Raw genomic sequence first — 24692 nt, 5'->3', positions numbered from 1 at the left:
TGCTGGTTCCCATAACAAGAAAATGGCAGCCGGCTTGGTTTGGTCCTCTATTCCCCACCCCCAGTCGTCGGTTAAAGCCACGTGATTGGTCAAGAATGCAGCAATGAGGGAGGGGCAGGGGGTTAAACATTAAAAAGACAGGCAGACGACAGAGAGAGCGTGAGAAAATGGATAGAAAACAGTACAATTTGGACTCGATTCAACTTTGATAGTTCAAAGGCAGAGTGTAGACTGCAAGGTTAAAATTCCCATTAATGAGGCTCCATAAATAACCCGCACAAGCCATAGAACACTCAATGCAAAAAGCTATCAACCCAGCTAAACAGAACACAATTGATGAGGAACTAGGTAAACTTATCGCAACGAAAGCCTCTACAAGGGATTATTCCTCAAGATGATGAAAGAAGAAGGCTACGTTCCTCATCAAGTGTTTAATGCTGATGAAACTTGCCACTCCACTTCATTCCATCAAGCCATCAACGACCATCACAATGGTAAATAAAACGACTTTATTATACAGTACAGTTTATTTCTTTAATTATAATACCATAGCACATTTATTCTACATAAAATAAGGTACATTTTGTGTAGTTTTAAGGCTTAGAAAATTAGAAAGTAGAAAATTACTGTATGTTTTATGGGGACTTCAGAACGGATTATTCTCATTTTAATGGTTTTCTATGGGAAATTATTTTTTTGGGATACACACTTTACAGACTCTGTCTGGGAACCAATTAAGTTCGTAAGACAAGGTATCACTGTATTTTTTAAAGGCACACAATCACATGGTTCTTGAGTCTTAGGTGGTTTGCAGGTTGAGGGAATCAAAGGACTTGGTGAAGAGATGGGGCACCACCTAGTGGTCACGGCTATGGCGTGCATTCATTGCTATTATTATTATTATTTTTTTACTGAGCACAAAAGGTGAAATTTACATTTCATTCAGGGCTGCCCCCCCCCCCCCCCCCCCATCTGATGTCGACGCTCTGCCGTGGGTGGTTGAGTGGGTGTTAAACATCTGCATTAGCCTGTGAACTGAACAACGAGAGTATTTGCGGCTCACTGGTTTCCGGTTTCCAATTTGCTCCCCCCTTCTGCGCTTCTAAAATAAAAAAATAAAATAAAAAAATGTTTTTGACTGATGTCAAGTTGGACGAGAGACGGGCTAATGATTGACTGGTCGCCGAAATGAAATTCAAATGGCGCTCTTGGTTTATGATCCTTGATATGATAGATTATTTACATGGCGATAATGCAAAAGACTTCTGTAGAAAAGTCGGAGGTATCACGTTGGCGTCAGAAATAAAATAAATAAATACAAATAAATAAAAACTCATAGGGAGTTCTTTCAAAATAATTGAAATCCAATTTGATAACAATATTTTTACGTTTTACATCAAGTTTACATTCTACATATTTTTAGGATTGGTTGACCATATACATATATATATATATATAAAAATCAGAATCAGAATCATCTTTACTGCCAAGTATGTTTCCGGTGAATATATACATATATAAAAAATATATACATATACATATATACATATACATACAGTAAAGTCTCGTTATAGCGATATTCAAGGGAGTCCAAAAAATATCGATATAACCGGGACTATCGATATATCCGATATCGATATAACGAGACTTTACTGTATATACTGGATATATACATACATGTAACCATAATAAATATATACATAAATATACATACATGTACATATATACTGTATATATACATACATATATACATAATACATATATATACATACATAGTATGTTTATGCAGAACATATTTTTGCTTATACGGACGCAATCCCTACCAGCTCGAACGCAAATTGAGAAACAAAGAAAGAGTTCTGTCATGACGGAGGCCCGATGCTAAACATGGCGCTGCCTGAAAAAAAGCGCCGATCGTTGACTAATGAGCAAGAATCCCCCGATGTTAATTGTCACATCAAACAAAAACAGGTCCTAATTGGAAGCGGGGTGGACCGGGAGTGGGCGCTGCCTCTCGATCGTTCTCTTTGTCCGCTTTCATCGGAGGCTGAAAACCCCCCACCACCCTAACCCGGCGCCCCCTTCGCATTAACAAGACTTTGTTTGCCTCACCGCGTAGTGAAACACACACCTGCTACGCAACCGCCAATGAATAACAACGCGCATGTCATATCAGCCGTCATATGCCTTTCCGTTCCGCATGGTTTAGACACGCGATAGCATCCCGCTACGTGTAGCGTGCCAGCAAACTAATGTATGAAATTATAATAATAATACATACTAAATGTCATTTCTAAGCGCTTGTCAAAACTCTCAAGGTCACTTTACAGTCATAGGATTTTTTATTTTTTTTTTTCTGTGGGTGAGCAGCGGCAGCCACACACACCAGCGTTCACTCAACCCAGAAGTACCTCAAATAGATAGAAAGCTAGCTAGCTAGCTAATAGGTAGCGAATAGCTAGCTAATACTAATTATAATAATACATTTCATTTATAAGCAGGCTTCAAAACTCTCAAGGTCACTTTACAGTCACAGGATAAGTTTTTCTGTGGTGAGCAGCGGCAGCCACAGGGGCCAGCGTTCACTCAACCTGGAAGTACCTCAAATAGAAAGAAAGCTAGAAAATGGACAGCTAATAGATAGTGAACAGCTAGCTAACAGATAGCGAATAGCTAGCTAATAATAATAATAATAATAATAATAATAATAATATATTTCATTTGTAAGCGCCCTTCAAAACTCTCAAGGATATTTTACATTCACAGGATAAGTTTTCCTGCGGGTGAGCAGCGGCAGCCACACGCGCCAGCGTTCACTCGACCCGAAAGTACCTCAACTACCTAGAAATCTAGCTAGCTAGCTAATAGATAGCAAACAGCTAGCTAATAGATAGCTAATGGATAGCGAATAGCTAGCTAATAGATAGCTAACATATAGCAAATAGCTAGCTAATAGATAGCTAATAATAATAATAATAATCATAATAATAATAAATGTAATTTAAAATTGCGCCAAACGACGGCGGGAGAATGGCAACCTATACTGCTTTTAAGGAGATTGCTTAAATCACACGTACACGCGTACGCGGACGGAACGGCGCGGCGCAGCACGGCGATGTGGCGCTCCATCTTGAAATGCTAATCTATGATTAGCGTCATTATGCGGCGGTGTAATTTCACCAAAGCTTTCCCACAGCGGCGCACAAAAGACTCATTCAGCGCCGGCGCTCGTCTGCGCGGCGAAGAATTATGGAACGCAGATGAATTCATTGGGACGGGAGGGGGATTTATTCGCTAATTATGGGCCTTCACAGTTTTAATGCCACTTAATGAGGCGCTTGCATAGTGCCATTCCGACTCGGGCTGACGAATGGACGCCGGCTTTTTTTTTTTTATTCGCTTGTTTTTGTTTTACTCCGTTCAACATCTGTTTGTTTATTTCGCACATTCAGAGGCGTCGCTTTGATTACGCGCTGAAGTCAAAATGCGAAATTTGATCTTTTGGAAGCGCGCTATCGCCGAAATCCCGAATTGCAATTGACATCCGTCACATACGAATCCCGACGAAACAATCGGAAACAAATTACAGCCGCCGAATCACATCGGCGTGTCAGATGTTGCTTTCCGCAAAAACTCTTTGGAATTAGAGTGATACCTTGGCTTATGAACTTAATTGGTTTCCAGACAGAGAGTGTAAGGCAAAAAGTGTGTATCCCAAAAATTAATTTCCCATAGGAAACCATTAAAATGAGAATAATCCGTTCCCAGGTCCCCATAAAACATAATTTTCTACTTTCATATTTTCTTTCTTTCTGTCTTTCTTTCTATCTATCTATTTGGCTAGCAGCTGGCTAGCTAGCTATATATAGATATAGATATCTCTCTGTCTGTCTCTCTCTCTCTTTCTAGCAGTTAGCTCGCTAGAAATTTAGCTATATACAGATATAGATCTCTCTCTGTGTTTCTATCTATCTATTTGGCTAGCAGCTAGCTAGCTATGCATAGATAGATATCTATTTCTGTCTTTTATTGGTAGATATCTCTCTCTATCTATCTATCTATCTATATCTATTTACCTAGCATCTAGCTCGCTGGCTAGCTATATTTAGATATAGATAGCTCTCTCTTTCTATCTACCTATTTAGCTCGCAGCTAGCTAGCTAGAAAACTAGCGATATATAGAGATAGATCTCTCTCTCGCTGTCGTTCTATCTATTTGGCTAGCAGCTAGCTAGCGAGGAATAGATATATATATCTATCTCTGTCTTTCTCTCTCTATTTCTATCGATTTAGCTAGCAGCTAGCTCGCTAGCTAGCTATATATAGATATCTCTCTGTCTCTCTCTCTCTCTCTCTGTCTTTCTATTTATCTATTTGGCTAGCAGCTAGCTAGCTATATATAGATATATATCTCTGTTTTTCTCTCTCTCTCTCTCTCTGTCTCTCTTTCTATTCATCTGTTTAGCTAGCAGCTAGCTCGCTAGCTAGCTGTATATAGAGATAGATATCTCTCTCTCTATCATTTGTTATTTTTTATTTGTTTTTTTACTTTCAGTTACTTTCGGGTTGAGTGAACGCTGGCGTGTATCCTGTGACTGTAAAGTGTCCTTGAGAGTTTTGAAAGGTGCTTATAAATGAAATTTATTATTATTATTATTATTATTATTTATTATTATAAAAACAAGGAACGCGACGCACTTTTTCATCAGAGGATGTCAGCGTGCTGCAAAGTATCTCCGAATGACAAGCTAAAAATAAACCTGCCTTTTTACTTTTCACTCTCAGCTCACAGAGACGTTTGATTCCACTCCGGTAAGCTTTTTTTCACCTCATCGTCATATTGTTGTGGAGAGGTAATTAAGTTGCCAAAGTTTAATTGCTCAATCATGGCTACAACCCCCACCCCCCATCCCCAAAACACTCCCACCGTCATACTTTTAACATACTATATTCATAATGGCCAACAATTACGGCAAGGGCCCTTTAGCAGAGGTAGCAGTAGTAAAAAGCTGCCGGCACAAATGAAAAGCTATAATCACTCCGCCCACGGTAGTTATTAGTTACAAATTACGGGTCGTGCGAAGGGGCTGTCTGTTCAGCGCATTAAGATAAATAACGCGGGGCAGCGGGTTGCGGGCGAGTACGGCGGCTGAGTGAGTCGCGTATACACAACGCGCGAGTCTCATTCAAGCGATGCGTTTGCGTACCGTCGTTGGTAAACGCCCAAGCGCAATTAATTGTGGCGCGTATCGTAAATAAAGGCCACAGTTTGACTAGAACGCGGACAATGTCACTATCAATGGGCATCATTCGAGTTGTTTAAAAAAGTCTTGTTTGAAAAAAAAACGGCTTCCATGCTACATGCTAACTGTCCAAAATATTGTTCATCGAAGTATTCAACGCATCCAGCAAGGTGCCTTCTTTCCACCCGATGGCCTGACGAGTGGGTCAATCTTTTGATTTTTTTCAAAATTAAACAAAGAGAATAAATAAAAAAACTCAATCCCGATGTGAATACCTTTCATGACACCCCCCCTCACCCCCTCACCCACCGACCCCGTCTCGACGTCGTCTTTGTATCTTTTCTTTCCGGTTTCCCCGCCAGGCCCGTTGGAATGCGGCGCTTCTTTGATCAAGACTTCATTATCAATGACTCGGAAGGATCTTGGCCTTCGTGCGCAAAAAAAGAAGAAGAAGAAGAAGAAGAAGAGGCCTCCTTCATATAACAATCAGCAAGGCATCGCCCGCACCCGCGTTAATCAGACGCGTCCAATCGCGATCCCCCGGGCAGCCTGCGGCAGGCGGAATGTGGCCAGCTGTGCTGTGGGGGGTGAGGGGGGGGGGGTGTCTATTAGCGATTCATTAAATGAGCGGACGCCTCGTTGTATCAATTAGGGGATATGTGTGTTATTGTCAAGACGCTTTTCATCCCCCCTTGTGCGAGCTGGCGGTAGCAATGCGCTCGCTGGGGTGTGTGGTATTGGCATGTTTGCTTGGAACGCTAGCAATAATTACAGATAGGCCCATATGAGGTCAACACCGCCCTTTTTTTAGCATTTCGGAGAGGTTCAAGCATCGCCGTTAGCATTGGCGACTGCAACTTCCTGTTTCTTTGGAAACGTCACGTTGTATCCCTTATGTATGGAAAAAGTGCCGGTTGCGCCTTGTACACTGGAAAACACAGTATACATTTTGAAATCCAAGAGGAAAAAGTGCCACATTTTGGCTCTGACACAGTCAATTGATCTCATGGTTGGATTAAAAAAAAACCAACACATAGCAGTCTGGCCTAAAAACTAGCCATAATATGACCGCCGTCAACGAATCCATCAATCATTTTATGAGGCAAACTATTACGTGGAAGTCAAACAGCAAGCGGAAGCAAATCCAAGCCACTTGCTGTTAATATTTTGACAGGAGTGCAATAAAGTCCACATGGAATTTGTTTAAGTGGCGACGCCCGCGAGGTCGCGTCTGGCTAATGTATCAAAATGCCCACTGTTGTTTCTCAGCCTGAAAGGCAAACTTCAGGCAAATCACCCCTTGTTATTCAAACAACATCATTCCTCTTTTCCCACAAAGGCTTTTTTTGCATATATATGATCAATCCAAATGATCCGAACTGATTAGATTAGACTGTTTAGTTTAGTTTAGTTAGCATTGTATGTTTGCTAATTTGACTGACAATTACTTTGCTCTTTCAGTCCGTTTTCAACAGCGCTCTTCCCCGTAGGTTAGCATGTTCAAAGTCCGGCCCAGGGGCCAAATGTGGTCCATTGTCAATCTTCATCCGGCCCGGATTTTCATGTCATAAAATCATGCACATAGAATGAATACATTGGGCAGTAGCGTGTGTTAAGTGCTGCCATCTAGAGGCTCAATTAGGAACAGCAATTTAGTGCATAAGTCATTGACTCTAAAATGCCGATTTTCTAAATTAAAAAACAATACATTTTTAAACGGCGACAATCAATAAAAGAACAATGACTTCTGTTCAACTGTTACAAAAATGTTTGTTAAAAGATGACGTTTAGTGAATATTCAATTTCAATTTTTAATGTCAATTTCAATGTTGATATGTACGTTTCAAATGAACCAAAACTCAAGATAGTTAAAATAAAAATTAAAAAATCAAATGTGAAACACAGAATAACATTTATTCATGTATTTATGTCTTAATGTATTCGTGTGTTCGTGTATTTATTCATTTATTTACCTATTTAAGTTTATTTATTTATTTTAATTGCTGTTACATGACATTTATGTAATTTTCTATGTATTTATTTGTTTATTTTGTTTGTTTGTTTATTGCAATTGCTGTTATATGACATTTATGTATTTATGTATTTATTTTATTAATTTATGTATGTATCTATTTATTTATCTATGTAATCGCTGCTGTATGGCATTTACGTATTTATTTACTTGGTTATTTATGTTATGTATGTATATATATGTATCTATTTATTTTTCATCTATTTAGTTATTTAATTGCTGTTATATGACATGTATTTATTTATTTACTTATAGATGTATTTATTTATGTATTTATTTTTACTCTAGTTATTTAATTGCTGTTATATGACATTTTATTTATTTACTTATATATGTATTTATGTATTTATTTTTACTCTATTTAGTTATTTAATTGCTGTTATATGACATTTTATTTATTTACTTAGATATGTATTTATTTTTACTCTATCCATCCATCCATCAACCAATCAAGGTATTTATTTATGTATTTATTTTCTGTTATATGACATTTATTTACTTATTTATGTATTTATTTATTCATTTTTATTTCTTTGTCTATCCATCTATAAATGTATTTATTTACTTTACTCTAATTGCTGTTATATGTAAAGAGCATCCGCCATGGTTGCCCCTCCCCCTACCTACATTTTTAACACACCAAATCTGCCCCCCTCGTGCAAAAAGTTTTGACACCCCTGCTGTAGGGTGACGGCTGATATTTTCAATTACGGCTAAATGTTCCGCTGAAATATGACCCAAAATACATATCCAACGTATAAAAATAAACTTACCGTACCGGCACAGTTGAGCAATTTCGGCGTTGCGGGTAAGCCGATAAAATGTTCCCTGAACTCCGCGTACTCAATTCTGATGGGAACGGCACTCTGGGAAAAGAAAAAAATGTATAATTATAATAATAATTGCAACAATTATCATATCACAAAGCGCAGCATTTTTTTTTTCAAGTTACCCATAACCTGATAAATAGCTGAACAATTTTCCCCTTTTCAGCGGTGAAATGGCTCGCCGGCCATTAGCACTTCAATGTAGCGCCGATCATTGACTTTCCGTCTGCTTAGCAGTGACCCGGGTTTTTTTTTTTTTTGTGTGTGTGTGTAAAGAGGAAAGGGTCAGCAGACTAGTAGGGTCGGGGGGGCAGTAGCGGGGGATTGATTGGGGTCTCCGTTGTTGCCAAACGGCGTGTGAGGGTGTATTGGCGTGAAGACAATGGGGCCCGGCGAAGGCTTGAAAGGCCTTCTCTGTGGATCCCTGTTAGCTGTCTATTATCGGCGGTCTCCGGGGGGCTGCTAAATAGAGGGCATGTGTTAGGCAGACATTTATCATGTAATTACAGCACTAGGATCCGTTTCTGATGGTGTGTGATGATTACTAATAATTACTGTGCATTTCACGCCTCCAAAGGACCCAGATGGGGTCCCAGGACATCAATACAAAGAAAGGCGGGAGGTGGGGGGGAGGGCTCCAAAAATGGGATTGAGGAGAAAAATGTGAAGATGTGACGCGCCATCAAGCCATTTAGGTGCTCATTAGGTAAATGAATTGAAACATACGTGTCCAAATACTAATTTAGTCATGGAGTCCAGGATAGGAAAGGGTTTTTTCTTTTGGGACATTTTTTTTTCGCCCCTTGTCAATTCCAATCTACATAATTCTTTCATTATATTACAGCATTTATAATTTGCCCAAAATTACCTTTCATCACAGCAGGAATATTTTTTAAAATATTCATATTTTAATGGGTCAATAAATAAATTATACAGAATAAATCCATCCTGTTTTTTATATATGTATTTTTTTCCTAACGATATATAGATATACATTAAAATATATATCTATTAAAATTCTGACAAACAGAAAAAAAGATTTAGTGATAAATTAATAGTCTAATTTATTTTAATAAATAAATTAGATGATAGTTTGACCTTTTAATATACTATTTCTGTACAGGTTGCACACATTAACTAAAGAAAGCTTGTGATAAAACTTCTTTTTCATTTGTCTGTGTTTTACTGCCACCTTGTGGTCAGACCGGGCACATCAGAAGGAACAGCACAATAAATTTAATTTAAGTATGAAATAAGGATGCACAATTGGTTTCATTTTTGATATTTAGTCACCCATAAGGACAATTTTTGTTCCATTAAACTACTGTGGATGTTTTGGGGAGGGTACAAGATAATTATTTGTATTTATTTGTAGAATAATAATCATCATCATCATAACAATAATAATAATAATAATAATAATCAATATATTATTATTATTATTATCTTTTATTATTATTATTATTATTATTATTATTATTAATAGTAGTAGTAGTAGTAGTAGTATTTGTATTTATATTATTATATTATTATTAATAAGAATATTGTTATTATTATACTTATTATTGTTATTCTTCTTCCTAAGAATAATAATAATAATGGTGTTATATTGATTATTATTACTCTAAGTATTATTTGTATTTCTATTTATATTATTATTATTATTATTATTATTATTATTACTACTAGTGGTGGTAGTAGTAATATTAGTATTCTATTTATTTATTTTATTATTATTATTTGTAGTAGTAGTAGTGGTACTAGTGGTAGAAGAAATAGTATTTTTTTTATTATTATTATTTTTATTATTTTATTATTATTATTTTTTTGTAGTGGTAGTACTAATATTAGTATTATTATTATTTGTATTCATATTACTAATTTATTATTAGTATTATTAGTCTTATTAGTAGTATTATTATCAATATTATCATCATTATTATTACTATTGGTAGAAATATTAATACCATCATCATCATTATTACTATTATTATATATTATTATTATTATTATTATTTTATTATATATTGTAATTATTATGCCAGCTGAATTTTTATTTATATAAAAAAAGACAATGTCCAGCAGGTTGAATGCGGTGTACTGTAAATCAAAACCATCAACTTTACTGTATTCCTGCCCTCTGCTGGACTTGTGAAAAATCCACTAGTGTCAGAAAAGAAAGCACGGGGTGTTCTCCACTCGCCGTCCACGCTTTCTTTCCATCTTCGCCGGCGGATGCGCCCGCATTTCATGGAATTTAGCTTTTTAAAAATGATGCTTTTATCCAATTTTGACTCGTCAATATCGCTCAATGCGCCCGCATCAAATGACTCATGTTAGCATGGGCAAGCAGACGAACTGAAGATGAACCCCACAATACGGGCACAGAGTTGGAGTAGGGTGGCGGGGTCGGGTGGGGGGGTATCAGTCGGTGAAAATGAGGATGCTCCTGTTTAATAGAAACAAATTGCTCTCCACTTCCCGGTGACACAGATAGCGGGCCCATTTGTGCCCACCGGGCCCTTTGTGTGTGTGTGTATGGGGGGGGGGGGGGCAACAGAAAGGAAATGTCCTCATCCTATCCAGGGGGGGTGGGGATAAAGTTCGTATTTTTTGTTCAGCCCGTCAGTTACCTTAGCCTCGGTACCCCCCCCTTGAACAAGCATAGCGGTTAAGTAGTTCAGGTGCCTGCTACATTCTGTTAGATTAAAGGTCCCCTTTTGCTCCTGGTTCGAATTGAATTGCCTCAGCTGGGAGGAGGCGGATGGACGGAGGGGTGGGGGGGGGGGGGGGCATGAATGGACACCTTGTGTGTGCTCGCGGAGGCAAAACGCTTCGTGGAGAGATGAAGAGGTAGGAGGGGAGGGGAGGGGGATACAGGTGAGGGGAAATGAGAGGGAGGGGGTGGCCTTGCCCCCTACTTAGCCTCATTCTAAACTTTTTTCCACCTGAAAAGTGGAGGGATGGAATACAGTGATACCTTGGCTTACCGACTTCATTGGTTCCCAGACAGAGTGGGTAAGGCGAAAAGTGTGTATGCCAAAAATTCATTTCCCATAGGAAATCATTAAAATGAGAATAATCCGTTCCCAGGTCCCCATAAAACATCATTTTTGACTAAATAAGCCTTAAAACCACACAAAATATACCTTATTTCATGTATAATAAATGTGCTATGGTATTATAATTAAAGAAATAAACTGCACTATATAATAAAGTCATCTTATTTACCTTTGTGATGGTCGTTGATGACTTGATGGAATGGAGTGGGCGGTTTCATCAGCATTAAACACTTGATGAGGAACGTAGCCTTCTTCTTTCACCATCTTGAGGAATGATCCCTTGTAGTTGCTTTCTCTGTGATAATTTTACCTTGTTCCTCATCAATTGTGTTCTGTTTCGCTGGATTAATAGCTTTTTGCATCAAATGTACCGATGGCTTGTGTGAGTTATTTGTGGAGCCTGATTGATGGGATATTTTAACCTTGCAGTCTATAATCTGCCTTTGAACTATCAATTTTGAAACAAGTCCAAATTTCAATGTTTTCCATCCATTTTCTCACTCTCTCTGTTGTCTGACTCTCTCTTGAATGTTTAAACCCCCTGTTGCGTTCTTGACCAATCACGTGGCTTTAATCGAAGACTGGGGACTGGGAATAGAGGACAAAAAAGTCAAAACTGCCATTTTGTTGTAAGAAGAGCGGGCTCGTTCGCAAATGACACATCACTCATTGTGGCAGCTCCGTGTGTATCCCGAAAAAAGTTTGTATGCCAAGGTAAAATTTTCATAAATTTAACGTTCGTAAACCGAAAAGTTCGTAAGCCAAGGGGTTTGTAAACCAAGGTATCGCTGTACTTGTTTGGAAAAAAAAGAGGGGGGGGGCCTCGGGGAATATCAGGAAATACAAACACGCTTTGCTTGGCCCTTATGGAACTTTGGAGTGCACCAAAGCACACATGGAGGGATGGGATGGCAGTGGGTGGTGTTTAAGGGTGGGGGGGGGGGGGGGCTACGGTGTGTGTAACATGGAGGCGATGTGCACCTGTGCAGCCCACTTCCACGTTTCTCCGGGGAGAATGAGCGGAGAGTGGAAAACAAAAAGTCATTGTCAGCTGACACATGATGCAGGTCAAGGTCGAGTGATTTTGAAAAATAATCGCATTACATATATATATTTTTTTTAAACTTGATATCGCGATTTAATAGGCGGTTATATTTTGAATAAACTCAAGCAATAAAATGTCCTGTGTTGGAATAAACACTATCACATATAGTCAGTGGTGGGCTGTCAGGGCCTGCAAGGCCTTCTCTGATGGCCTAAAAATATCTGAATCATAGACTAATATTACATACTGTGAATGCTATTGGTATGTTTGAATAGAAAAGCTTTATCGCTGTACTGTTACAGGACAAAGATTAAAACTTCCATTTCGGACGGAAAGCGGGCAAAGTGGTTTGTACGATTTTATTGCATACATTTTATTTCATTAATGTAAAGCTTAAATGTTTATGTGTGAACAATAGCTATATTTTTATACTTGTTTGTAGTTCTACGGTGGTGTCGGTGGTGTGAAATCACATTAAAGAATTAACCATCAGTGCAAAGAACCACAGTCCTCGGTTTCCAATGGAAGCACTTATACAGTGATACCTCAGTTTACGAACGGTTTTCGCCTTACAAACATTAAATTCGCGAGAATATAATCTTGGCATACAAACTAATTTTTGGGAAACACATAGAGCACCACAATGGCTGGCGGACTAGTTTTCGGCGGAAGAACACCAAACAAGGTGTGCATTTGTGTGACTTAGCATCCCAGTACCAGTATGCTAAGTCGACCATTGCTACGTGTTGTCTAAGCAACGGTCTCAGGCAATAGAAGAGGTTGAAAAACTTCTGTTGATTTGGGGACTGTGTTATCACTGAGAAAGCACGGCAACTTCACTCGGATATCATCAAGAGAAAACTACATCAACGACGATCACAAAGGTCAGTCAAACCACTTTATTGTACAGTACAGTTTATTTCTTTCATTATAATACCACAGCACATTTATTATACATAAAATAAGGTATATTTTGTGTAGCTTAGAAAATTAGAACATAGAAAATTATGTTTTTTGGGGACCGGGGAACGGATTATTCTCATTTTAATGGTTTCCTACGGGAAATTAATTTTTGGGCTACAATTAAATTCGTAAGCTAAGGTATCACTGTATATTATTTTGCCATCAAAGGCTCAATTTAATGATTGGTGTTGGGTTTTTTTTAATGGAAGAATAGATACTTGGGATGTCAAAGAAAGCCAAAATTACCGCCATCTTGTATTTGTGTCACCAGTTAGCGATTCAGTCAGATCTCAGTTCCAAAGCGGTCAAGCGGAGCCGCGCAACACAGTCTGAACATGTCTCGACCTCTGCAAAGTCCAGGGTAGGAGGTCAAGTACAAGAGTCAAAGGTCATGTCTGGCCCACAGGGTTGGATTCCAGGGAAGGAGGAAGTGCCCTCTCAATAGCTTCGCTTTGAAAAAGAAAGATTGTGCATCGGGGGGAGGTGACCTTTAACCGACCCCCCCTCCGAAAAGTCATCCTAATTTATTTTCTGTCCTTTCGTGTCCAAGCACATGACATTGGTGACAAGGACGGGTGGCAATGTGAATTTATTGTTTGCAAAACATAGTAATAATAAATGAAAAATATAACGAAACATTTGGCGTCGTCGACAAGGTGAAAGTTAGCTAATCCGCATCTTAATCTCGCGGCGTGCTCAGCGCGGCTTAAAGAAAGCGATACTCCTGTGACTACTTGAGTGGATGATTGAGTTACCTTTACAATTCCACTTCTTCTCCTTCCTGTTTTGTACTGGACGGAATTTCCGATAAAAGTCTTCCCCGCCACCGCCTGTTGCGGCCTTTCCTTCCACCTGCAGAGGCGACGGCGAGGGTCTCCGGTCGCCGGGTCACGAGCCGCAACGTCAATCCGGCGGTGACTCTGAGCACAAAGCTCAACAGCGGAAAGAAGGAAGAAAATGAAAATGATTGCTTCACGCATTCACTGCCAAGCATATGTTCAAAATATGTCCACTCCAGTGCCAGGGTTTTTGTCATTATCACTTGAATTCCAGAACCCGCAGAATATTTGCATTTTAGGACTACATAAACATTCAATGCAGCGTTAGAAACCTTAGACTCTCTTCTTTCATCAAGCAGTTAATTCCTAAATTATATGAATCTGGAGTTATAGCTCGAAATGAGGGCAGCTGTCCAAAATACAATGCAATACACACATAAATACAGACGTTCCCCAATTTACAAATGAGATAATGTACGTTCCGCACGGCCGTTCGTAAATTGCTTCAGTGCGACATTTTGTATGGAATATGTATTTAAGGCTTATATAAGTATGTTTAAGGTTTATATAATTATGTTTAAGGTTTGTATAAGTAACCCGTATTGGTACATGTACAACTGGAGAGAATCATATACATATATTCCCTCTCGTTCCCTCAGATCCTCTTCCTCCCTCCGCCTCTGTGTGCCCCCCCCCCCCCCCAGTCTCAGCACGATGGTGGACAGAGCTTTCAGCTGCTCTGCCCCCAAATTCTGGAACTCACTTCCTCCCAACATTGGCAACATGGATTCTCTTCCCACCTTCAAATCCCATCTCAAAAGCCAACTATTTAAAATCGCATTTTCTGTGTAGCTCTTTCTCTTGTTTCTATTTATAATTGTATTTTATTTATTGTATTCTATTTGTGGTTGTATTTTATTTATTATAGTACCTATGCTTGCCTGTGACTGTAAAGTGTCCTTGAGAGCGTTGAAAGGCGCTTAAATAAAATGTATTATTATTATAATACTACATACAGTAAAGTCTCGTTATATCGATATTCAAGGGAGTCCGAAAAAATATCGATATAACTGGGACTATCGATATATCCGATATCGATATAACGAGACTTTACTGTATGTTAATACGAAAATGTTCATATGTACTGTTGGTTGTAACTTGAATGTGCGTAAGTAGGGGAGTGTCTGTATTGGTTTATATAGCGCTTTAACAACAGCTGAAGCTGGAACAAAGCGCTAACATGAAAAAAAGGGAAATGTTGGATACTTGTGGAAAAGAAAAACACATTGCCAGAGGCCATGGAGAGCGCTTTATCGGCACCCAAGCGTGAAAAAAAAAACAGAATTCTGGAATGTCGCTCAGCGTCATATTTTCAATTCCTGAATAAATTCGGGAATGGCAGTGAATGAGTTAAGATGGTATACTTCGAAATACGTGAAACTTTTGGAAGCGGTGAGTTGGATACTGTGATGTTGACGTTTCAACAATAGCGGCTATTCATTTGCCAAAGCTTCGCTTGTCAGCGCGCTGCTACATATTTCTTTTCATCCTTTAAATTGTGTTGGGGTCTATCCAGGAGGGGAGGCAATTTATCTGTCATGGCCTCCAAGGGAGACAACCCCCCCCCCTACCTCCAAGCCCCCATTTTTAGTGTATTATACTGAGAGCAGCATTATTAGCCACAAGGGAACGCGACCGCCGTATGAATTTAGCCACTGTTCACCTCCGGGGGAGGGGACCTCTTTTGCGCCGATGGTCTTGAGATTTTCCTTTCAGTTATGAATTTGATGAATATATTCATTATGACCCGGGGTTGACAGTCCAATCAGATTGTCGGGCGCCATGTCACGCCCCCCCTCCCGGCCTTCACTTTGGTGCGTGGGGGGTGTTCTCAGGTTTCCATCGCTGTCATCCGAAGGGACTTTGTTACCGTCGCCGGGATAATTTCCTGTGTGTCATAATTAAATGGTGGCCCTGTGATGGTGAGTGGCTGCCATTTAAAAGCTGGAATCTCTTGACATCCGTTTTTGTGGAGATATCATAAGCCCGGATGGAGGTGGTGGGGGGGGGGTCTTTTTATGACAGTCTTAAAGGACAACTGACACCATTTTTTTGTTTCCTAATTGACATCAGAAAAACGTTTTATAGCATCGAAAATACCCAAAACACGCAGGCTGATATTTTTAGTCAAATGCAAAACACCAATAAAGTTTCCCAAAACTGCCACAAAATGAGCTCGGAACTGGGAAGGATTCAGAAAGTCCCGCCCCCTTGTTCATGATGTCACACCAGGATACTCCCACACAAACTGCCTTGCTCCAGAATCGAAACAATGGCTTCAGAGAGTTCAAATTCGGAGAAGATGCTTTCTTGTTACTCATCCAGTTATGAGTATGATTTAAATAGTTCTGAAGAAGAAAGCATAAATGTTTGCAATCGATTAAAAGAAGTTTTTCCATATCAATTCAAGCCGCCTGGACTCCAATGTAGTGCCCAGATAAATGCACAAGATGGCGTACAAGCTCCGTTGGAAATGGGCTGATTTGTCCACTGGGAATTAACTTCTGTAAACTTCTTGATGTCTGTTACCGCAATTGGCTGCGACACACAGTGATTCAATTTCAGATGAAAAAAAGTACCCAAAATGCATCGTGTGTCGCTTTCTCAGTGACCTCACTTCATCGTCATCAACTCAAAAAAACAAGAAAAACCAAAACCCGAACAAATTCAGGAATGGCGCTCCACATCCTATACAGGTAACATCCGACATCCGACGGTAACATCAATATTTTGAATGGATTTCGACTTACAACCATTTTGACTTATGACCGTTTGGTCGGAAACGAACCCGATTGTAAGTCTGACGTTACCTGTATTCAATTCCTGAATACATTTGTGAATGGCAGTGAATGAGTTAATAAACATGAGCTTAATTTCAGGAGTTAATTTTTTGCAGAGTTTCATGAAGAGCGCTGACAGCAGCTTCTATCTTCCAATCTCGCTTTGGATATCGTGGCGGTGGCACTTGGGGACAGACGGACGGACGGGCTTTGCCGGCTGACGGACGCCCTCTGTCAGCAGTTTATCATTTCCAATTAAAGCCTTTCATCTAAACGTACAGTCAAGTCTTTCCTTGGCAAGCTCCTCCCCCTAAAAAACTGACTTGAATAACGTGTTATTAGTCGTTTTCAACAGGTCGCCATCTTCTCAACCTCTGGCCTGCAATGGGAGGACAATCGAGTCATCGGGTTCTTCTTCAACGACTTTGAGGCAAACAAGTCCAGAGCGTCCATCGTCGACGGTGGTCACGTTGTGTTTTCAAGGTAACGTATCAAAATTGCTTTGCTGTCCAGTCGTGCACAAGGGGTCTTTTTGTCCAGGGTCGCGTTCTGTCCGGGCATGTGCTGAATGAAGGCTGTTGCTGCTCTCATGGATGGTCTCTTATGCATAAGACACAAAGGAATGCGCGGCGAGCCAAAGCGGCCAAAGCGTCGTCTTATTTCCTCTAATAAGGTGACCCCCCCGCCCCTCCCCCCTGGAGGCATCCGGATGGGCCAACAGATTAACCTCAACATTATCACGTCAACACGGCGGAATGATGGGAGCAAGTGAAAGCGTGCCCAATTTTGGAATATATATATATATATATATATATATATATATATATATATATATATATATATATATATATATATATATATACACACACACTTCTACACACACACATATATATATATATATATACACACATATACATACACATATACACATACTCTAGACACACATTGACACATAAACACACACATATATATATATAGATGTACACATATGCATACACACACACACATATATATATATATATATACATGTACACACATACACATATACATTTATACACATACATACATACACATGTACAGTATATACTCTTATACACACACACACACACACACACATATCCAATATATAACACAAAGAGAAATCCCAATTCACAATTCAACCAGTGTATATTTCGAAGCGTTGTGGCGCCCTCTGCGGGCAGAAGCGAGAACGACAAGCAAACTTTCACTCTTCCGGCCTTCAAACAGCTTCATCTAATTTGACAAAGGTCTTCTTAAGTGCAATTCGATTCACAATTGCGAAATGTAACCAATCCAACTTCCTGCTCAAAATCCGCACAAGGCAATTTCAGATTGATTGCCTTTTCCATCTCTTTAATCTGATTTGAATGGGGGGTCACATAATACTTGTATTTGTTCGTGTTATTTTATAAGATACAGAGGGTGCACATTGAAAACGGCCGGGGGTGTTAGTGGACCACCTGTATTGGCGGGAAAGGAACACCTTCAGAAACACGAGGATAATCCCGTGCCTTTGACTGCCCCTGACAGATTACAGATGAGGAGGGAAAGGGGGCATTTGATTAACGGGGGTAAGAAGTCAATTGGCCATGGAGCGTGAAGTGGCACACAAGGCTCCTTTTATACCAACCGGCCGCCCGGATTTGAAAAGCGCCACAAACAGACGACGAGGGAGAAGATTTGAATGCGTTAGCCGCTATGCTTCACTTAGCTTGCTGCGATCTGTTTTGTGTTGACGTTAAAAAATAAAGGTCAGCTGGACCGGGTGCTTGCCCCCCACTTGACTTCTTTGCAACAAATCACGGCTAAAGCAGATTTGGCGCTGACCCGGTCTGACTCTGCGTCGCTAGGAAATCAACCGAAACACTTTAAAGTAGACTACGGAGGCTTTCAACGCTCGTCGTGTTGCATTTAAAGTCACACGTGTTTGTTATATCCTCAGGTGAAGACAAAGTCAATGTGTCAGATGTCTTTTCTTGGACGGCAAATTAACATGTAGCTCAAATTTTCTAACTAGTTAAGCCCCCACTTCACTGTGGCGCTATATAGCGCTATATAAATCAATATGTATTGTATTGTATTGCATTGCATTGTATTGTATTGTTAACCGCTATATAAGTCACTATGTATTGTATTCTTAAAGTGCTATGTCAATCAATATGTATTGTATTGTATTGTAAAAGAGCTGTATACTGTAAATCAATATGTATTGTATTGTATTGTATTGTATTGTATTGTTAAAACGCTATATAAATCAATATGTATTGTATTGTATTGTATTGTATTGTATTGTATTGTATTGTATTGTATTGTTAAAGCGCACTATAAATGAACATATAGTGTATTGTATTGTGAAAGTGCTATATAAATCAATATGCATTGTATTGTTAAAGCACTATATAAATCAATATGTATTCTATTGTATTGTATTGTTAAAACGCGATATAAACGGGACCGAAAATATCTCAAATTTCGTCACAAATGTCAATTTTTTTCTTTTCTTTCTCACTTTTAACATTTGACTTCCTTTGTTGTTGTTGCCGTAACAACACTGAACCGCTTTTAAGTTTCATCAAAGGTCGTTGCTTGTTTTCGGAAGGTGCTTTGGCCACTAAGCCGATTAGCCGCCAATCCAAATAAACAAACCGACTTTGGTGTTTCTTTGGGATACTTGACCTCAACCCTCAGAAGTAGATAAGAAGTGAACCGGGGCCGCCATCAGGGGGGACCGCTCGGCACTTTTTGGGGGGGACTTTGACAACTTTACTTGTCGAAGAGAGCTCAACATCAACTCATTCACTGCCAGACAATGTGCAAAAATGTGTCTACTCCAGTGCCAGGGTTTTTGTCATTGTCACTCAAATTCCAGGACCCACAAAATATTGAGTTTTAAGACGACATAAAGATTCAATACAGCGTCAGAAACCTTAGACTTTCTTTTTTCATCAGACAAAAATAGTTAATTCCTAAATCATGTGGGTCTGGAGTTATAGGAGCTTGAAATGAGGGTGGCCGTCAAAATACAATTCAATACATACGTACATACATACGCTCCCCAACTTACGAACGAGATACTGTACATTCCGAACGGTCGTTCGTAAGTTGAATTCGTTTGTAAGTTGCTTCAGTGCTATATTTGGTATGGAATGTGTATTTGAGGCTTATATGAATATGTTTAAGGTTTGTATAAGTAACCTGTATTGGTTTGTAGTGAAAAATAAACATTTAATAAAATATATGTTCTATAAAGATAAGTACAACTGGTGAGAATACTACATGTTACTACAAAAATGTTCATATGTCCCGTTGGTTGTAACTAACTCGTAAGTAGGGGAGGGTCTGTATTAGTTTATATAGTGCTTTAACAACAGCTGAAGCTGGAACAAAGTTCTAACATGGAAAAAAAATGGAAATCCCGCCCCTTTGTAGAATAGAAAAAAAAACAATGGCAGAGGACATGGCCAGCGCTTTGTTTGCACCCAAGCATGAAAAAACAAAACCCGAACAAATTCAGGAATGGCGCTCCATGTCATATTTTCAATTCCCAAAGCCAATTGCGGTAACACGCATAAAGAAGGTGTAAGTTGACACAAATTCCCAGCGGACAAATCAGCCCATTTTCAACGGTGCATGTGCGCCATCTTGTGCATTTTCTGGGCGCTACATTGGAGTCCAGACAGCTCCAATTGATACGGAAGGACTTCTTTAATCGATTGCAAACATGTATGCTTTCCTCTTCAGAACTATTTGAATCATATTCATAACTGGATGAGTAAACAAGAAAGCATCTTCTCCGAATCTCAACTCTCTGAAGCCGTTGTTTTGATTCGGGAGCAAGCGGTTTGTGAAGGAGGATCCTGTGAGTGACGTCACGAACAAGGGGGCGGGACTTTCTGAATCTGCCCAGTTCCGAGCTCATTTTGTGGCCGTTTTGGGACACCAAGTCATTTTTATTGGTGTTTTGCATTTGACTAAAAATATCAGCCTGCATGTGTTGGGTATTTTAGATGCTATACAACGTTTTTCTGATGTCAGTTATGAAACAAAAAAATGGTGTCGGTTGTCCTTTAAGGGTGGAGGGTACTCCCTGACCAACAATGTTGACTGACATCTTTGTTGTGGCCTGGAGGCGGGGCAGATGTTCATTTCACAGCTTGCGGCGGTCCCGGGCACGACTTGAATGATGCGGTAGCGCTAATGTGTGCTGACAGCTCCTGCAGCACAACACGAGTGACCGCTTGAAACTGGACTTGACCATAGAAACATTGGGGGAGGGTCGGAAGGGGGCGTGGGTGCAACACCCAAGCCACCCTACACGTTTGTGGCCGCTAGGGGGAGACAAAATCCTGAGCCGCTAACAAGCATTACACTCAAGTCGTTCCAGGATTCCATCTGTGAAGTTCAAGTAATAATAATAATAATAATAATAATAATAATAATAATAATAATAATAATAATAATAATCCATTTCATTTCTAAGCGCCTTTCAAAACTATGAAGGTCACTTTACAGTCACTGGATCAGTTTTTCTGTGGGTGAGTAGCGGCAGCCACAACCGCCAGCGTTCAATCAACCCGGAATAATTCAAAAAGATAGAAAGCCGTTGGAAATGGGCTGATTTGTCCGCTAGGAATTTGTGTTAACTTAAACCTTCTTTATGCGTGTTACCACAATTGGCTGCGACACACAACGATTCACCATCGCGTTATTTATGTAGTTTTCCTTCTAATTTCGCCATCAACACAGTGTTTTCAGATTTAAAAAAAAATACCCAAAATGCATTATGTGTGGCTTTCTCAGTCACAGGCGTTCCCTCCGTTACGTCACTTCGGGCATCGTCACCAACTCGAAAACAAGACTAGCTATATGCGGTGGAATCTTTGTAAAATGCGCTCAGTAGAAGTCATTTGAAGCGATGTTACAAATTATGGACACAACTTGTCTGCAGGTGTCGGTTGTCCTTTAAATGTGTATGTATAATAAATCAAATGAGAATTGTTCCCATTTTTAAACCTCATTTGAATTCTTTTATTCCCCGTGACGTCTAAATACGCCAAGAAACGTTTTAAAGTGCTCCGTAAATACATTTCAGTTGAAAATATGACAATTATGGGACAATATGGACAAAATGGACTTTAGGGGACATGAAGAGGGAAAAAAATGTCAGAGAAAAGAACATAAAAAAACAGTATGTGACACATAGGACTTGATGAGATGCAATTTGGGACAGAATGTCAAACAGTAGCAGACATTATAGGACAGTATAGCACACAATGGACATAAGGGACAAATTAGGGACAACATGGAGCATGATGGAACAAAATTGAGCAGCGTGCAACATAACTGTGGGTATTTTAGTACACTGTGGCACAAATAAGACTCTACAGGACAAAATGAGAAATAATGGGACATAATGGCGGACATTTTGGGATATTATCTGTCAAATATGGGAGATGACATAAAATGATGAGCTACAAAGGGGAACAATAATCACAATATAATGGCAATCGGAAATGGCATTTTTTTCTTAAAAACAACGTTTTTTTCCAGCACATTAATTACATGCATCTTAAAATATACTTTGATGATGATAAAAACTAAATTAATGCGAAAACTAGTCTTGTTATGTGCGTTGCGCTTTTCATAACGAACTTCAAAACATGTCAATTTGGACATTTTCCGGAATTTTATGTCCGTCAATGACAACATGACCATACAGAACGTTAGAAGTGAAACATTTCTCACCAGTGTGACGTTAGTTTGACGTTTGGAGAACTTTTGTTTCCTTCGATTAGCTCGATGCTAAAGCTAGCGACCAACAGCAGACTGTCATTAGAGACGTGTGACGTCACATCGTGGAAACCAATGCTTCTGAAAACAACATAATTATTTCCTGTTCCCAAACACACAATAAAGCGACCCTTTATTTGTGTATTTCTTTATGTTGCAGTTAAGTTATATATACTGGATAGTGTACAAAACATACAAACATTGTTAAATACAGAAGTTCCAGCCTGAGTAATTTAAATAAAACACAACAAAATATGGGTATGACAAAACGGTCAAGTTTTGCAAGTTACGCAAAGGACCAACCTATACATATTTGACGTTGTTTTAAAACGTTTTTTTTTCATTGGTGGAGTATATTTGTAGCCGTAACAAATGAAATCGGCAACTGGTGCGTCTCCAAGGCACATAACACCGTGTGCAGCAATCCCTCGTTTCTCGCGGTTTAATGCGGACCTGGACCATTCGCGATAGACGAAAAATCGCGATGTAGCGAAACCAACATGTATTGTTAAATTTATGTGTATGAGCACAAAAATTTGGCTATATATTTATTTATAACAAGATTTAAAACAAATAATCTAAGATTTGGTAAATGCCACTCAAGAGTAATTTGTGAATTGTTGTCCACCTATGTGTCCACTCCATGCTAGCGCCATGTCTGTTCCTTCACTGTGTAAAGGTCTTTTTTTTTTAAGTATTTGCAGGATTCATTAAAACGATTCCATTTCCAATTTGTCAAAAGGGCATAACGAATAGCTGTCGAGACAGCTTGAAGTATGTGACAATGTCGTTAAAATGAAGGGACTGATTACTTTTATCCTCGCAAGTGGACACTGTGAAATTTCATTCAATTAAAAAAAAAAAAAAACAGCTTTTTTAATTTCAACCCTGAAACTAATCAGAACCAAAAATGGAACCGTAGATTTACGTGACAGTGCTAAATGAGACTAATCGGTTCTCATTGAAGGATTCTGATTAAACAAGAAGATGCTATTTGGCTAGCATAATGAGCATGTTCAGTCAGGCTTCGCATCATGGAGATACGGTTGTCTGTAAAAAAAAAAAATGGAAGACATACATCTTCAATTTTGAGGCCGATGCTCTGGATGACAACACCATTTTTTGGGAGAGTGAAGAGTTGAAATATTAACTCATTCAATGCCAGATGACTTGCAAAAATATGTCCACTATAGTGCCAGGGTTTTTGTCATTTTCACTCGAATTCCAGCGTTCACTCAACCAGGAAGTAACTCAAATACATAGAAAGCTAGCTGATATATAGCTAATAGCTAGCCAGCTAGATAACTAACATATAGCCAGCTAGACAGATAATAGATAGAAAATAGATAGCTAGCTCAGTAGCTATCTAGGTAGCAAATAGATAGCTAGCTAGCTAGCTAGATAGCTAGGTTGAGCAGAGGCAGCCACACGCGCCAGCGTTCACTCAAACCGGATGTAACTCAAATACATAGAAAGCTAGCTGATATATAGCTAATAGCTACCCAGCTCGGTAGCTAGTCAGACAGATAGATAGCTAATATATAGCCAGCTAGACAGATAATAGATAGCAAATAGATATCTAGCTTGGTAGCTAGCTAGATAGCACATAGCTAGCTAGCTAGATGGCTAGCTAGATAGCCAGATAGCTGGGTTGAGCAGCGGAAGCCACAAGCGCCAGCGTTCACTCAACCCGGAAGTAACTCAAATACATACAAAGCTGACTGATATATAGCGAATAGCTAGCCAGCTATATAGCTAGTCAGATAGATGGCTAATAGGTAGCTAAAAACAAAACATTACGATTAATCACATTCAGATTTATTGGAAAACCATGTAGAAACATATAACTCATTTGCTTGTGTCAGTATAGCGCCTAAAGGAAGGTGCTGTACGAGGTGGTGACCAGGATCCCGAGGGTATGACTTTGCAAATATCCGCATTTTACCACCCATTGTTCTCAATTCAGGCTTTTTATACACCACGCAAAAAAAGCAATGGCAATTTCTACTTTGCATGTTGTGTTTTCCGCGGGCGAGAAAAAGACGTCACATTGGGTGCAATATGATTGCTGACGATGATAAAAACAGTAC

The 24692-nt window shown here is 39.3% G+C and overlaps 1 long non-coding RNA gene across 1 annotated transcript in view; it reads right to left on the bottom strand.

The window, feature by feature from the left end:
- LOC148889715 (uncharacterized) overlaps positions 1-22626 on the bottom strand; it is a 79439-nt gene extending 56813 nt beyond the window's left edge. Inside the window, exons 1-3 of the long non-coding RNA XR_016116869.1 lie at positions 22558-22626; positions 13928-14104; positions 8049-8141 (exon numbers count right to left, since the gene is read on the bottom strand). This is a non-coding gene — a long non-coding RNA (uncharacterized LOC148889715). The remainder of the gene's footprint in view (positions 1-8048; positions 8142-13927; positions 14105-22557) is intronic.
- Positions 22627-24692: the final 2066 nt, after the last annotated feature.

Source organism: Hippocampus bargibanti, linkage group LG13 (assembly GCF_051943395.1).
Source record: "Hippocampus bargibanti isolate YZ-2025 linkage group LG13, ASM5194339v1, whole genome shotgun sequence".
NCBI classification, from domain to species: Eukaryota; Metazoa; Chordata; class Actinopteri; order Syngnathiformes; family Syngnathidae; genus Hippocampus; species Hippocampus bargibanti.
This window is presented reverse-complemented; position numbering and strand designations above follow the sequence as displayed.